This window comes from Otolemur garnettii, unplaced genomic scaffold (assembly GCF_000181295.1).
Source record: "Otolemur garnettii isolate 467f Iridium unplaced genomic scaffold, OtoGar3 scaffold00092, whole genome shotgun sequence".
In the NCBI taxonomy this organism is placed as follows: Eukaryota; Metazoa; Chordata; class Mammalia; order Primates; family Galagidae; genus Otolemur; species Otolemur garnettii.
Genome location: NW_003852487.1, coordinates 630,560 through 643,348, shown reverse-complemented (window position 1 = coordinate 643,348; position 12,789 = coordinate 630,560). Strand labels below are relative to the sequence as shown.

Genomic DNA, 12,789 nt, shown 5'->3' with positions numbered 1-12,789 from the left:
AAGTTGAATGAATTTGTCACCAGAAAACTAAAGGAAGTTCTTCAGTCTCAAGGAAAATGGTCCTAGAAGGAGGCATATTAGAATGTAAAAGAGTATTGACTGCATAATAATGAATTATGGGATTTTAAAATATATGTAGAATTTTAATACACGACTGAAATAGCACAAAAAGCTGGAGGGAAATAAATGAAGTTAAATTGCTTTAACCGTCTGTGGAGAGCTCAGGAACAAAATGTGCCAAATGAGGTGTGCAGCAATCAGAACCACTGTTATGGCACACTGATGACAAACTACTCTGGATGTTCTTTGGTTTCTTACTAATCAAAATAATTCACCCAAGTTGGTTTGAGTCATTTCAAGTATGACTGTGAAAAATATGGAGAATGAAGCATATAATGCTTATAGATTCTTACAGGCTCAAGTCAGGTCACATAACAGAAACATGTGTTGTTAAGTTTTTATTTGCAAAATGAATGAGGCCAGTTGCATGCAGCTTCCTGTCGTATGCAGCTAGGACTACAAGTCCTATCATCTGGAAGCTGAGCCAGGAGCCTCTTGGGAATTGAAGGTTTGTAGTGAGATGTGAACATGCCACTGTACCCTAGTCTGGGTGAGAGCAACTGTGCAGTCATGCATGCTCTCTCTCACTCACTCTCAAACATGTACATATATACACGCAGAGCTCTTGCAGTGATTGAGAAATGGAAAAATTCTAATTTAAGGTACAGTGAATTACATCAAAGATTCATAACCACTAAAATAATAATAAAAGAATATGTATCTAAATAGCAAATAGAGGAAACAAATGGTATAACAAAATAAGCAATCACTGCAAAAGAATACTTGAAAAGAGAAATAAAGGATCAAAGAACACATGGGCCACTAAAAAAACGCTTAAAAATTCAATTACGTCAGAAATTATATAAACTAACTGATGTGATCATAAAATATATTATCAGAATGAACATAACTAAGTGGTATTTTATAAAATACACACTTTAAGTATAAGAAAACTGAAAGGTTTAAAGTATGGAAAGCAATATACTGAACATTAACACTTCATCTAATAAGTTTTTGTTTTTGTTTTTTTTTTTGAGACAGAGCTTCAAGCTGTCCCTCTGGGTAGAGTGCTCTGGCATCACAGCTCACAGCAACCTCCAACTCCTGGGCTCAAGAGAGTCTCTGCCTCTGCCTCCCAAGTAGCTCGGACCACAGGCGCCCGCCACAATGCCCGGCTATTTTTTGGTTGCAGCCGTCATTGTTGTTTGGTGGATTGGAACCCGCCACCTTAGGTGGCGAGCCAAGTTCTTAATTTCAAATATTGTATTCTTCAGTTATATCATGTCTATTTGATTTTTTAAAGATAAATTTCAATTATCTTTTCAATTATGTTGTACATCTTTTCCTCTGTTTTTTATAAAAAACTGTACGAGCATATTAATAACAAAGCAAACATTATAGTAAGTATAATTAGAGACAAGTAAGGAGATTTTATCCAGATGAAAGGGCCAACTCAGCTCTGTGCCTGTGGCACAGTGGTTACAGCACCAGCCACATACATTGAGTGTGGTGGGTTCAAACCTGGCCTGGGCCAGCTAGACAACTGTGACAAAAAATAGCCGGGCATTACGGAGGGTGCCTGTAGTCCCAGCTACTTGGGAAGCTGAGGCAAGAGAATTGCTTAAGCCCAAGAGTTTGAGATTGCTGTGAGCTGTGTGATGCCACAGCACTCTACCCAGGGTGACACAGTGAGACTGTCTCAAAAAAAAAAAAAAAAAAAGGGCCAACTCACAGAAAATACAATCCTTAATTTATAGAATCTAATAACACTGCTTCAAAATATATAGAGCTTAAATAGACTTTAAGGAAGACCAATCTACTTATAACTGGATAGAAGACTTGAATAGCTGACAACTGCAGAATACATGTTCTTTTTAAGTGTGTGAAGAACATTCACAGACTACACATTGAGCCATGAAGTTAGCCTGAACAAACTTCAAGGGCTTGAAATCATACAACATATGTTATCTGACAAATCAATAGAAGAAAAAATAGATTATTTTTTTCAGGAAGACAAAGACTCACTGTTGCCCTGGGTAGAGCACTGTAGCATCACGGTCACCTCAAATTCCTGGGCTCGAGTGATACTCTTGCCTCGGTCTCTGAAGTAGCTGAGACGATAGGTGCCTACCACAATGTCCAGCTAGTTTTTCTATTTTTAGTAGAGATGGGTCTCACTTTTCCTCAGACTGGTCTCCTGAACTCAAGCAATCCACCTACCTTTGCCTCCCAGTATGCTAGGAGTAATCATGAACTACTACACCCACTCAGGAAATTTTGAAATATTTGAAATTTAGTAACCTAAACATCATCACAATGAAAATTAGTAACTAATTTGATTGAAAAACTGAAAGATAATGAAAACAAAATATATCAAATATGAGGAAAGGAGTTATAGCAATGCTTAGAGGATAATTTACAGTTCCAAACACATATTTTATTTTTTAAGATAGAGTCTCACTCTGTCGCTCTGGCATCATCATAGCTCACAGCAACCTCAAATTCCTGAATTCAAGAGATCCTCTTGTCTCAGCTTCCCAAGTAGCTGGGATTCCAGGCACCTGCCACTAGGCCCAGTTAGTTTTTCTATTTTTAGTAGAGACAGGGTGTGGTTCTTGCTCAGTCTGGTCTGTAACTCCTAAACTCAAGTGATCCTCCCACCTCAGCCTCCCAGAATGCTAGGATTACAGGCATGAGCCACCATGCCCAGCCCCAGTTTCTTATTAAAAGTATACTGGAGGGAGGTGCCTGTAGCTCAGTGGGTAGGGCACTGGCCACACTGATGCTGGTGGGTTCCAGGCTGGCCCGGGCCTGCTAAACAACAATCACAACTGCAACAAAAAAATAGCCAGGCGTTGTGGTGGGCACCTGCAGTCTCAGCTATTTGGGAGGCTGAGGCAAGAGAATCACTTAAGTCCAAGATTTTGAGGTTGCTGTGAGCTGTGACACCACAGCATTCTACCCAGGGTGATAGCTGGAGACTGTCTCAAAAATAAAAAAGGCAATACAAAGAAATAAATATCAGGTTGAAAGAAAGAAATCAGTGCCATTATTTACAGATGATAAGACTGTGGTACTGCTGTAAAGACAGATAATAAAGTAGAATAGAGGGTTCAGAAAAAGACCAACCTATATTCAGCACCCACATTACAACAAAGGTGCCACTGCAGTGTGGTGGGGAGGAAGAACCATCTTTTCAATAAATGTTGCTGGTCAAGTTGCTTTCTCTATGGGAGGAAAAAAAAAAATCAATCTTTGTCTATTCCTTATACCATACATAAAAGACAATACCAAATGCATTATGAAATGCAAAGTAAATATAAAAATTCTTGAATTTATATGAGGACATAATTGTCTTCACAGGACAAGTTTACAAAGAGTGCCAAAATGTATACACATTTTAAGAAAGGAAAAAACTGTATTGTTTGTAATACTCAATACATGTGCACACACCAGTAACAAAAGATGAATTCAAGTCCCATTGAGCACCTCTTGTAATTGCAGAAGTCAAACGTGACTTGAGTATTACAAATTTAACAGTTTCTTCCTTTCTTAAACATGTATTTTTTTTTGCACTCTGCATTTGCATGTAACTGTACAGAGATACAACTGGAATGAATAGGTGAATGAATGAATGAATCACAAGGTCTTGTGATATAAAAATGAATACTATAAAAAAAAGAATTAGAAAATGACATTTTAAAAAGATATTAAAGTAGCATCTACAAAAACCATCAAGTAAATACCAAGGAATAAATATAATGAAGGATATACGCTGATTATAAAACATTACTGAGAGAAATTAAAGATTAAACAAATGTAGAGACATAACTACATTCGTGAGTTAGCTCAATTTTATAAAGATGTCTATTCTTTCCCAATTGATTTATAAATTTAATACTAATAATCCCAAATTTAAAAAATGAATATATACCACTTAGATGACTTTAAAATTTACTGGAATATACAAAGAGCCAAGAATAACCAAAATATTCATAAAGAGAAACAAAAGATGGAGGATTTATACTATCAAATATTATCTTCTTATAAAGTTACAGTAATTAAGACAATGCTGTATTAACAAAAGAGAAAAACAGACCAACAGAATAGAGTCCAGGATAGATTCATTCATAATAGATGTTTGATTTATGACAAAGTGGCTCTGTAAAGCAATGGAAAACACAATCTTTTTGCCATATGATACTATCCTAAAAGCCATATTTGGGGTAGGGATTGAAAACTTCTTCCTTATGCCTTATACAAAAACAATTTTACTTTATGTATTTTTTGAGACAGAGTCTCACTTTGTCACCCTCAGTAGAGTGCCATGACATCAAAGTTCACAGCAACTTCCAGCTCTTGGACTTAGGTATCTTGCCTCAGCCTCCCGAGTAGCTGAGACTACAGGCGCCAGCCACAATGCCTGCCTACTTTTTTGTTGCAGTTTGGCCAGGGCTGGGTTTGAACCCGCCACCCTCAGTATATGGGGCCAGCGCCCTACTCACTGAGCCACAGGCACTGCCCTACTTTATTTATTTTTTTAAAGACAGAGTCTCACTCTATTGCCCTAGGTAGAGTGCTGGGACATCATAGCTCACAGCAACCTCAAACTCCTGGGCTCAAGCAATCCTCTTGCTTCAGCCTCCTGAATACCTGGGACTACAGGCACTCACCACAATGCCTGCTAGTTTTTCTATTTTTGGTAGCAATGGGGTCTTGATCTTGCTCAGGATGGCCTCAAACTCCTTTCTTCGATGAAAATTCAAGGAATGAGAATCAATAAATAAGAATAAAAGAGGGTCAACTGTAACTGCTATGGGGACCTTTTAGTTCCAAGATCCTATCTGTGACCTCAGTCACTCAGCTCTTTTCTTCCTAAGAAAATCTCAATCTTCTTTGCCTTCCTTGAAGAAGCCATGTGCTCCTGAGGAAATCAACCCCAGATCCTGGCCTCTCATTAAATGATGTCTACAAAAAGCTAAGTTGACTAATATCAGCATTTTTCCATCTTATAGAATACAAAGTTTTATACAGAGAACATCAAAATTATATTAAAGTTTACAATAGAACTTTCTGGCATCTATAACTGAACAAAAGTATCCCAATTTATAAAAATTACAGATCCAACCGTAGTTAGGGTCTCTTACTTAAAATAACAACATTGACATTACTTAATAGCACAGAGGAAAAAGCCTTGGTATCAAATTTGAATTGCATCAATTATTTTTTTTCAAATGAGATTTTTATAAAGTATTTTGAGCACTAATTCCAATAGCAAAATTTCTTATATTTTACCTCAGCTAGCTTCCTTCAATTTAACACTGGAAATCAAAGGTAAATGTGATTCATTTCATACCTCATTTACCACAATGTCAAACTTGTGGTTATGTAGATGACTAGTAGTGCTTTGAAAAATTCCTCACAGGCAGGGTGCAGTGGTTCATGCCTGTAATCCTAGCACTATGGGAGGCTGAGGCTGGCAGACTGCTTGACCTCAGGAGTTCAATACCAGCTTGAGAAGAGTGAGACCCTCGTCAATAAAAAATAAATAAATAAAAATAACTGGGCTTTGCAATGGGCACCTGTAGTCCCAGCTACTTGGGAGGCTGAGGCAAGAGGATCACTTGAGACTAAGAATTTGAGGCTGCTGTGAGCTATGATGCCATAGCACTCTACCGGGGGCAAGAAAGTAAGACGCTGTCTCAAAAAATTAAATAAAAAACTCATGAGCAGCCCCTGTGGAAAAGGAAGCCTGATGATGGAATTTGTACTCTTGACTAAAAGTAGGTCTCTACAACAGGTTCATTTAACTTTCTTTCATCTGGGCTTAAGATTAGACAATCTAGGTTTAAATTTCGGTCTTACCATTTAATAATTGGCTCTGGGTTAACTGCTTAATCTTCTGGGCCTAATTTCCTCATTTATAAAATGAGAACAATATGACTGTTTTAAAATTAATTGAGGCTAGATATGGTGGAGCAGGTCTGTAGTTGCACCACTCTAGAGGCAGAACGACTTTACCTGGTAAAAGTTACTACACTCTTCAACCTGGGCAAGAGCAAGACCCCACTTATACAGAAAAAATAAATTAGCCGCTAAGTGTGGTGATGTGCACCTATAGTCCTTGCTACCCAGGAGTCTGAGGCAGGAGGATTGCTTGAGACCAAAAGTTCAAGGTTGCAGCGAGCTGTGATCATGCCACTGCACTCCAGCCTACATGACAGAGACTGTGCCTCTAAAAGATAGATTTAATTAACCATAACAAAATTGAGTTATTATATATAAAAGTGTTTAGCACAGTGCCTGGCACATGGAAGTATGACATCACAGCTATTATTATGTGTGAAATGAAAATAGCTATTCTTCTCACCTTGTAAGGCTGTATCAAAGATTAAATAAAAGAATCCACTTTGTATGCAGTAAATGCAATCAAAATAGGAACTCTAGTATCACAACTACACATCACATGCAGTGTTTATTAAGAGTTGATATTATAGACAGATGTAAAACCTTTATTTTCCTCTTCCAAGTTATACTTCACTAGTATGATAACTAGTCACAGTAAAATTTTTACTTCCTACTCTAAAGGAACTTCATTTTTCTTCTGGAAGAAGCAAGAAGCCATATAGAAGTCTCACTGTTTGCTTCTTGATGAAAAAGCTGAAGAAAACAGTTAAAAGTGGAGCTAGAAATAGAAAATACCATCCAAGAAATAGTATTTCAGTTCTTACCTGTTCTCTTTATTATAAACATTATCATAAGTATACTTATGATGACCATACTCTTTAGTCGAATATATAGGTTAATGCTTATAAATAAGAACCAGACATCAGATTTTTTTTTTTTCCTTTGGAGACAGAGTCTTGCTCTGTTGCCCAGGCTAAAGTGCATGAGCCTAGCTCATAGCAACCTCAAACTCCTGGGCTCAAGCAATCCTCTTGCCTCAGCTTTCTGAGTAGCTGGGACTACTGGCACACAACACAATTCTTGGCTAATTTTTCTATTTTTAGTAGAAATGGGATCTCACTCTTGGTCAGGCTGATCTTCAACTCCTAAATCCAAGTAATCCTTACATCTCAGCCTTCTAGAGTGCTAGCTTTACAGGTGTTAGCCCCACCATGACCAGCCTATCAGCATACATTTCATCATTTTATTACTGAGCTTATACATTATGTTGACCACTCAACGGACTATAACAAACTGGTCAACATACAGAGGTAGTCATATAAGGAACTAGGCCCACTGTACCAATACATACATGTGTGCACGTCCCATCTATGAAAATTAGATCAAACTTAAGGAAGTGGTTAACTATGGAAGTTCTACTGTATAGAGTACTCATATTGTAAAGCTTTAAGAAAATTACATGGCAATTCTATGTTCTCTTTTATCTCCAACAGTCCTAATGACCTTTTTATCCCCTCTGTTCCTTGTAGGAATCAATCAAAATACAATAAGAAAGTGTTCTTATTTCAACTGTCTTTTCTGTAAATGTTCTACATTTGTCTTGTTCACAACCGTATTTGCAGTGCCTAGTACGAGTGCTGAATGAGTGGCTCCAAAAACATCTTCCTATGTCAAAGCCTGGAGGTCTTCATAGCCAGATAACAAGTCAGGTAATATGGCCTAAGCAACAATTTTAATTAGCATTTCCTTCAGTTACCAACTACTGCCCATCATAGAAAATTTGGAAAACAGGAAAAGAATGACACCACCCATGGTTTTTTCACCCAGTTTTCTGGTTTTCAAAATTGCCCCTTCACTTCCTTGTGACCAGAATGCTTGAGTCTGTCTCAGACAAATCATTTTCTTCTCTTTTTTCCTTCCAAATGCTCCTAAAATAATACTGCATGATCCTGGAGTTTTGTAGTATTCTTGCACTCCAGAATAATTTAGAGAGTTACTTCTACAATACAGATATGGGGGTAATGAAAGACTTCCAAATTTAATTAAAGGAACAGAACACCTAGGCACAGGACAGAAGCCGACAACCCATAACACTTCTTTCTGGCATGTTTTCTAAGTGTCTATAAGTGATTAATGCTTTTCATTCAATTACTAGTGCATATCTTAACTATTCTTTGGATAGTCAACCTTTATAAACCTGTGCTAATATTTAACCAATATTAAATCAATACAAGTTAAATATGGTGAAGCCAGTGGATATGGAGGGATGACTGTACTGTCTTTTATGTAACAATAATCTGTTATACAATAAATTTTTATACTTTTTAATGTAACAAGAATTTGTTACACATCATGAGGAATACAGAGAAAATTCCACATTAATCTTGCTTTCAAGAACTCAAGAGTTTTATCAGTAAGAGAGAATATGCACAACATTAAGTACACCATAAAGTCAATGGTGCAATACAGAAACTACTCCAGCTGAGAAAAGGCAGGCAGTCAGGGAAGGCTTAGCAGGGACAGCCACAAACTAAACTGAGCACTGTGCCAGATCTGGGCTTAGCCATTAACAGGACAGTAGTTTTCACTTAAGGCTCCCAATGCCACAGAGTAAGAAGTCTAAATACTCTGCTGAAAGACCACATAGAAAGCTCTGCTACTATATGGAGAGGGAAAGCTGAGCCCAGCCTTCTAGCCATCTCTGACAAGGCACATGATGGAAGACACCATCTTGGAAGTGGATCTTCCAGTACTGGCCATGTGCATATAACAGCACATGGACCAGAGGTGAACCTCCCAGGTGAATCCTTCCCAATTTCCACTCAAAACTGTCAACAAATAAAACTGCTGTATGAAGTCAGCAAGTTCTAGAGTGGTTTGTAAGGCATCAATAGATAACCAAAACAGCTCAAACCGTATTTTCTAGCTAATGGAAAGCAATAGAATGACAGCTGTTCTTCAGAAAAATCAACCCAAGCTGGGTATTATGGTGGGCACCTGTAGTCCCAACTACTTGGGAGGTCAAGGCAAGAGGATTGCTTGAACTGAGGAGTTTGAAGTTGCTGTGAGCTATGGCGCCATAGCACTCTACCCAGGGCAACAGAATGAGACTCTGTTTCAAAAAAGGAAAGAAAAGAAAAGAAAAATCAACCTAGCAGCAAAGTGTGGGACAGCCTATGGGAGACATCTGATGCCAGGAAACAAGAGCCAGTGAAGTCTGAACTAGAGATAATAGTATGTAGGGGGAGGAAAAAAACATAAAATGCAGACTACAAAGTTAGATCCAACAGGACTTTTGTACTTAACTGGCTATCAAGGTAAGGAGTCAAAGTTGACCTAGATGTAGAGATCAGGTAACTACGGGATGGTGACGTTACTAAGGAAGAACAAGGCAGATGATGAGTTCACAATAAGAAAATACAATGTGTTAACTTTAATACATAGACAAAATGGAATTAAAGGAAAATAACATTGATAATTACAGATATATTATGCAAACGATAGTGTAGAGTTTAAGAGAGCTCTAAAAATCCTGTTATTGGTGTCTTTCCACAATAGGAAAGGTTTTAAACCAAAAATTAAATTTAAAATCTTCAGTGGCTGGGCTAGTTTAACATAAAACAGTATTTTCCTCAACTGTCAACTGAGAATTGGTTTAGCAACTAGAACAGGTAAGTAGGCACATCCTCATCCTCGAAGGGCAAATCAATGTTTTCAGTAATCATTTTAGAATCAAATCTTTTGTGAACTCAGAGGACATCTTGCCCTTTTTTATTCCAACTATTGCCTTGTAGGCTCCACCCTCTGACATATTTCTACACTGAGAGTTATTTTTTTAAGACCACAACGCTCACATGGTAAAATCAAAATCCTTACCATGGCTTACAAAACACTGCAATCCTATCCTATGAACCTTGCTGTCACAAGCTCACTTCATACTTTCCCACTATTCACCGGTAACAGGGGCTCAGTTCCTTGAACAGGCCATGCCTCTTTGTTCACTTCAGGCTTTTCTGGGCTGGATTACTCTTCGTTACTGATTCTATGATGGAGTCAACCCTATTCATCCTTCAGATTCTTCACATCCTTATCCTCACAGAAAAACCTTTCTTGACTATTTCCTAGATAAGCACCCCCCCTCCCAGTTCAATCACACATCCCTCATATCTGAAAAGTACTTACCATAACAATAATTTCATGCCTTTAGGAAACAATGTTTAATTTTGGTATCCTCTGCTAAAACTTTAGTTCCCAGAAGGCAGGCTTGTGGGTCTTACGTGCTTCCAAAGCCTGAGAACATAACGGTCTGGCACAAAGTAGATGTTCTAGAAGTACTTTCTGAATCAATAGCATTCACTGGCATAGCAGGATAATGAAGGGCATGAACTCCAGAACAAAACTGAGTTAAAGTTCCAGCTCTCACCTTACAAGCTTTGTGACTAGATAGGTTATTTTTCAGCCCCTCAGTTTCTTGCCTTATAAAATAAAGATAACAGTCTGGGCACGGTGGCTCATGCCTGTAATCCTAGCATTTTGGGAGGCGTAGGCTGATGGACTGCTTGAGCTCACAAGTTCCACAAGCTGGAGCAAAAGCAAGACCTTGCCTCTACTAAAAATAGAAAACTCATGAGGCAAGAGGATGGCTTGAGCCTAAAAGTTGGAGGTTGCTGTGAGCTATGATGCCACAGCACTCTACCAAGGGCAACAGCTTGAGAGACTGTCTCAAAAAAATAAATAAAATAAAGATAACAGACGCTATGTCTCTGAGAGAATTAAGAGTTAATATATGGAAAATACTTAGAACAGTGTGTCACATTATTAGGAGTATATATTTTGTTCTATTTTTATTAATAATGCAAATATAATGATATTGTCAGATATGAGATTTACGCCATCTGTAAAGATCTATAATATAGTAAAGCCTAGAATTTAGTAAACACATTAAATAGTAGCTCATGTTATAATTTGCAAATAAGTTCTGTCACATTTTCAGTCTCCATGATTCATACCTCAACTTAAAAAATTCTCAGTCTCTATGATTCATACCTCAGTCTTTATCATTCTTCACCAGGGCTTCAAGGGTTCTCTTTTATCAGTTGCTGCTAACCTCCAGAATAAAATCTAAAGCCTCTAGTCATAGGATTTACAGGATGTGGGTGTACAAACTCTGTCCCTAGCCATTTCCTCAAATTCACCACCACTCCCTACACTGAGGCACAATAAATTACGGATACAAAACCCAAAGCAAAGCTAGACCATTTCTTGGCTGTTTCCCTACAAGCAAGCTTACTAAATTGAGATGTGTCATAAAATCTTCCCAGTCCTCTACTTCCTCACAGTAGGGTAAATCAAAGTGCTCAGGGCAACTGCTACCAAGGCACTTACCACAGGGTACCAGTGATTAACAGGGCCCCACGAGACTTATATCGGCGACCCGGCCCTAGAACAGAACTGGCACGTTATAGGTACTCCGGGGTTGGTTACAAGTTGCCCCAAGTTTCCGATCTTCGTTCTACCTGGCACGAAGGCCATCTGGCACGCGCACATCCGCCTCGCTCCCAACCAGCGCCCAAGCACGTGCTAGGCGCTGCAGGAACGGGAGCTGGACTAGTTCTATCCGTGCTGCAGAAGGGTTTTGACGCACTTGCTGTTTCCTCGCTGAGGGCTGGGTGACACCCACCCCCTTAAGAACTGAGTACAGAAGGTGGAAACGGCTGGCCGTCACCCGCTGGGAGCAGAGGCTAGAGTTCAAAGTCACTATCTCCCTCCGCTTCTCCAGGCCGCGGTCGGGTGCACGGACACTGCCTCCTGCGGCAGCTTCGGTTCCGAGAGAGGAAAGCGAAGGGGCCACCGAAGGAAGCTCGGTCTTTCAGGGCTGTCGCCCCCGCACAGCAGGCCGAGGGGCGGCCCGCGAAACTTCCTGAAGTGGAGGGAGACGCGGGAGGGGTCGCCTGGACGCCCAGCGCTTTTGTCGCTCGCTCCTCGCCGCTGGTCCCCGCTGCTTGCGGCTCAGCGGCGCCCACGGTGAACCCCCGGCACGCCCGGGCCTCGGCCCTCGCCCCCCGGCTCCGCGGATCTTACACTCCCCGTCCCCCACCCCCACCCCGGAGCTTTATGGAGATAACCTGGGAAGAGACCACCTTGCCTCACAAGGTCTGCCGCTGTGCCCGGCGCACCCCGCGGCCGACACTTACTCGCCACTCAACTCGTCAGCTCGCTAGGCGGGCTCAGCAGCCTGCGCCGCCGCGGCTTTTAGTTACCAGGAGCAGCTGCCGACAGCTCCGTCGCTGCGGCGGAGGGAGCAGCTGCGCTTCTTCCGGCCCTGCCGCGGCGTCACCCCGCGCCTGCGCACAGCGCCCCCTCCCGACTAACAACAGGAAGAACCATAGAGGTAGGCAGGCGCTAGGGAGGAGGGACCTGAGGAGCGGGACCATAGAGAGGGCGCCTAGCCGCTCCCACAGCCGGGCTCACCTGCAGAGTCTTGACTCCCCCATTAGGCGGGAGGACGAAAGGAACCGACTCCCCTTTCCGTCCTTCCCCGTATCCCACAAGGCGTCACTGTCTCCCTACAGGTGAAAAGGGTGGGGGAACAGGTGGCCATGGAAATCGGCTGGATATGCACTTGTTTGCCCCGTTGCCTTTGGCAAGCCATTCATTCAGCAAATATGTTCTCAGGGCTTCCTGTGTGTAGGCACTGTTCTAGGAACCTGGTATACAGCAGTGAAGTGGGTCCCTGTTCTCATTACACTTATGTTTTAGTTGCAAAGTCAGTAACTAAAATACAGGCTCAACAAGGGTTTGTTCAGGCAAAAATGCAAGCAG

At 40.6% G+C, this 12,789-nt stretch overlaps 1 protein-coding gene across 1 annotated transcript in view; it reads right to left on the bottom strand.

Annotated features, from left to right (window-relative positions):
• The window catches only part of RNF216 (ring finger protein 216), a 190,721-nt gene extending 178,445 nt beyond the window's left edge, over nucleotides 1-12,276 (bottom strand). The window contains exons 1-2 of the mRNA XM_003795432.3: nucleotides 12,162-12,276; nucleotides 3,190-3,287 (exon numbers count right to left, since the gene is read on the bottom strand). The gene's annotated coding sequence lies outside the window, so the exon portion shown is untranslated. The remainder of the gene's footprint in view (nucleotides 1-3,189; nucleotides 3,288-12,161) is intronic.
• Nucleotides 12,277-12,789: the final 513 nt, after the last annotated feature.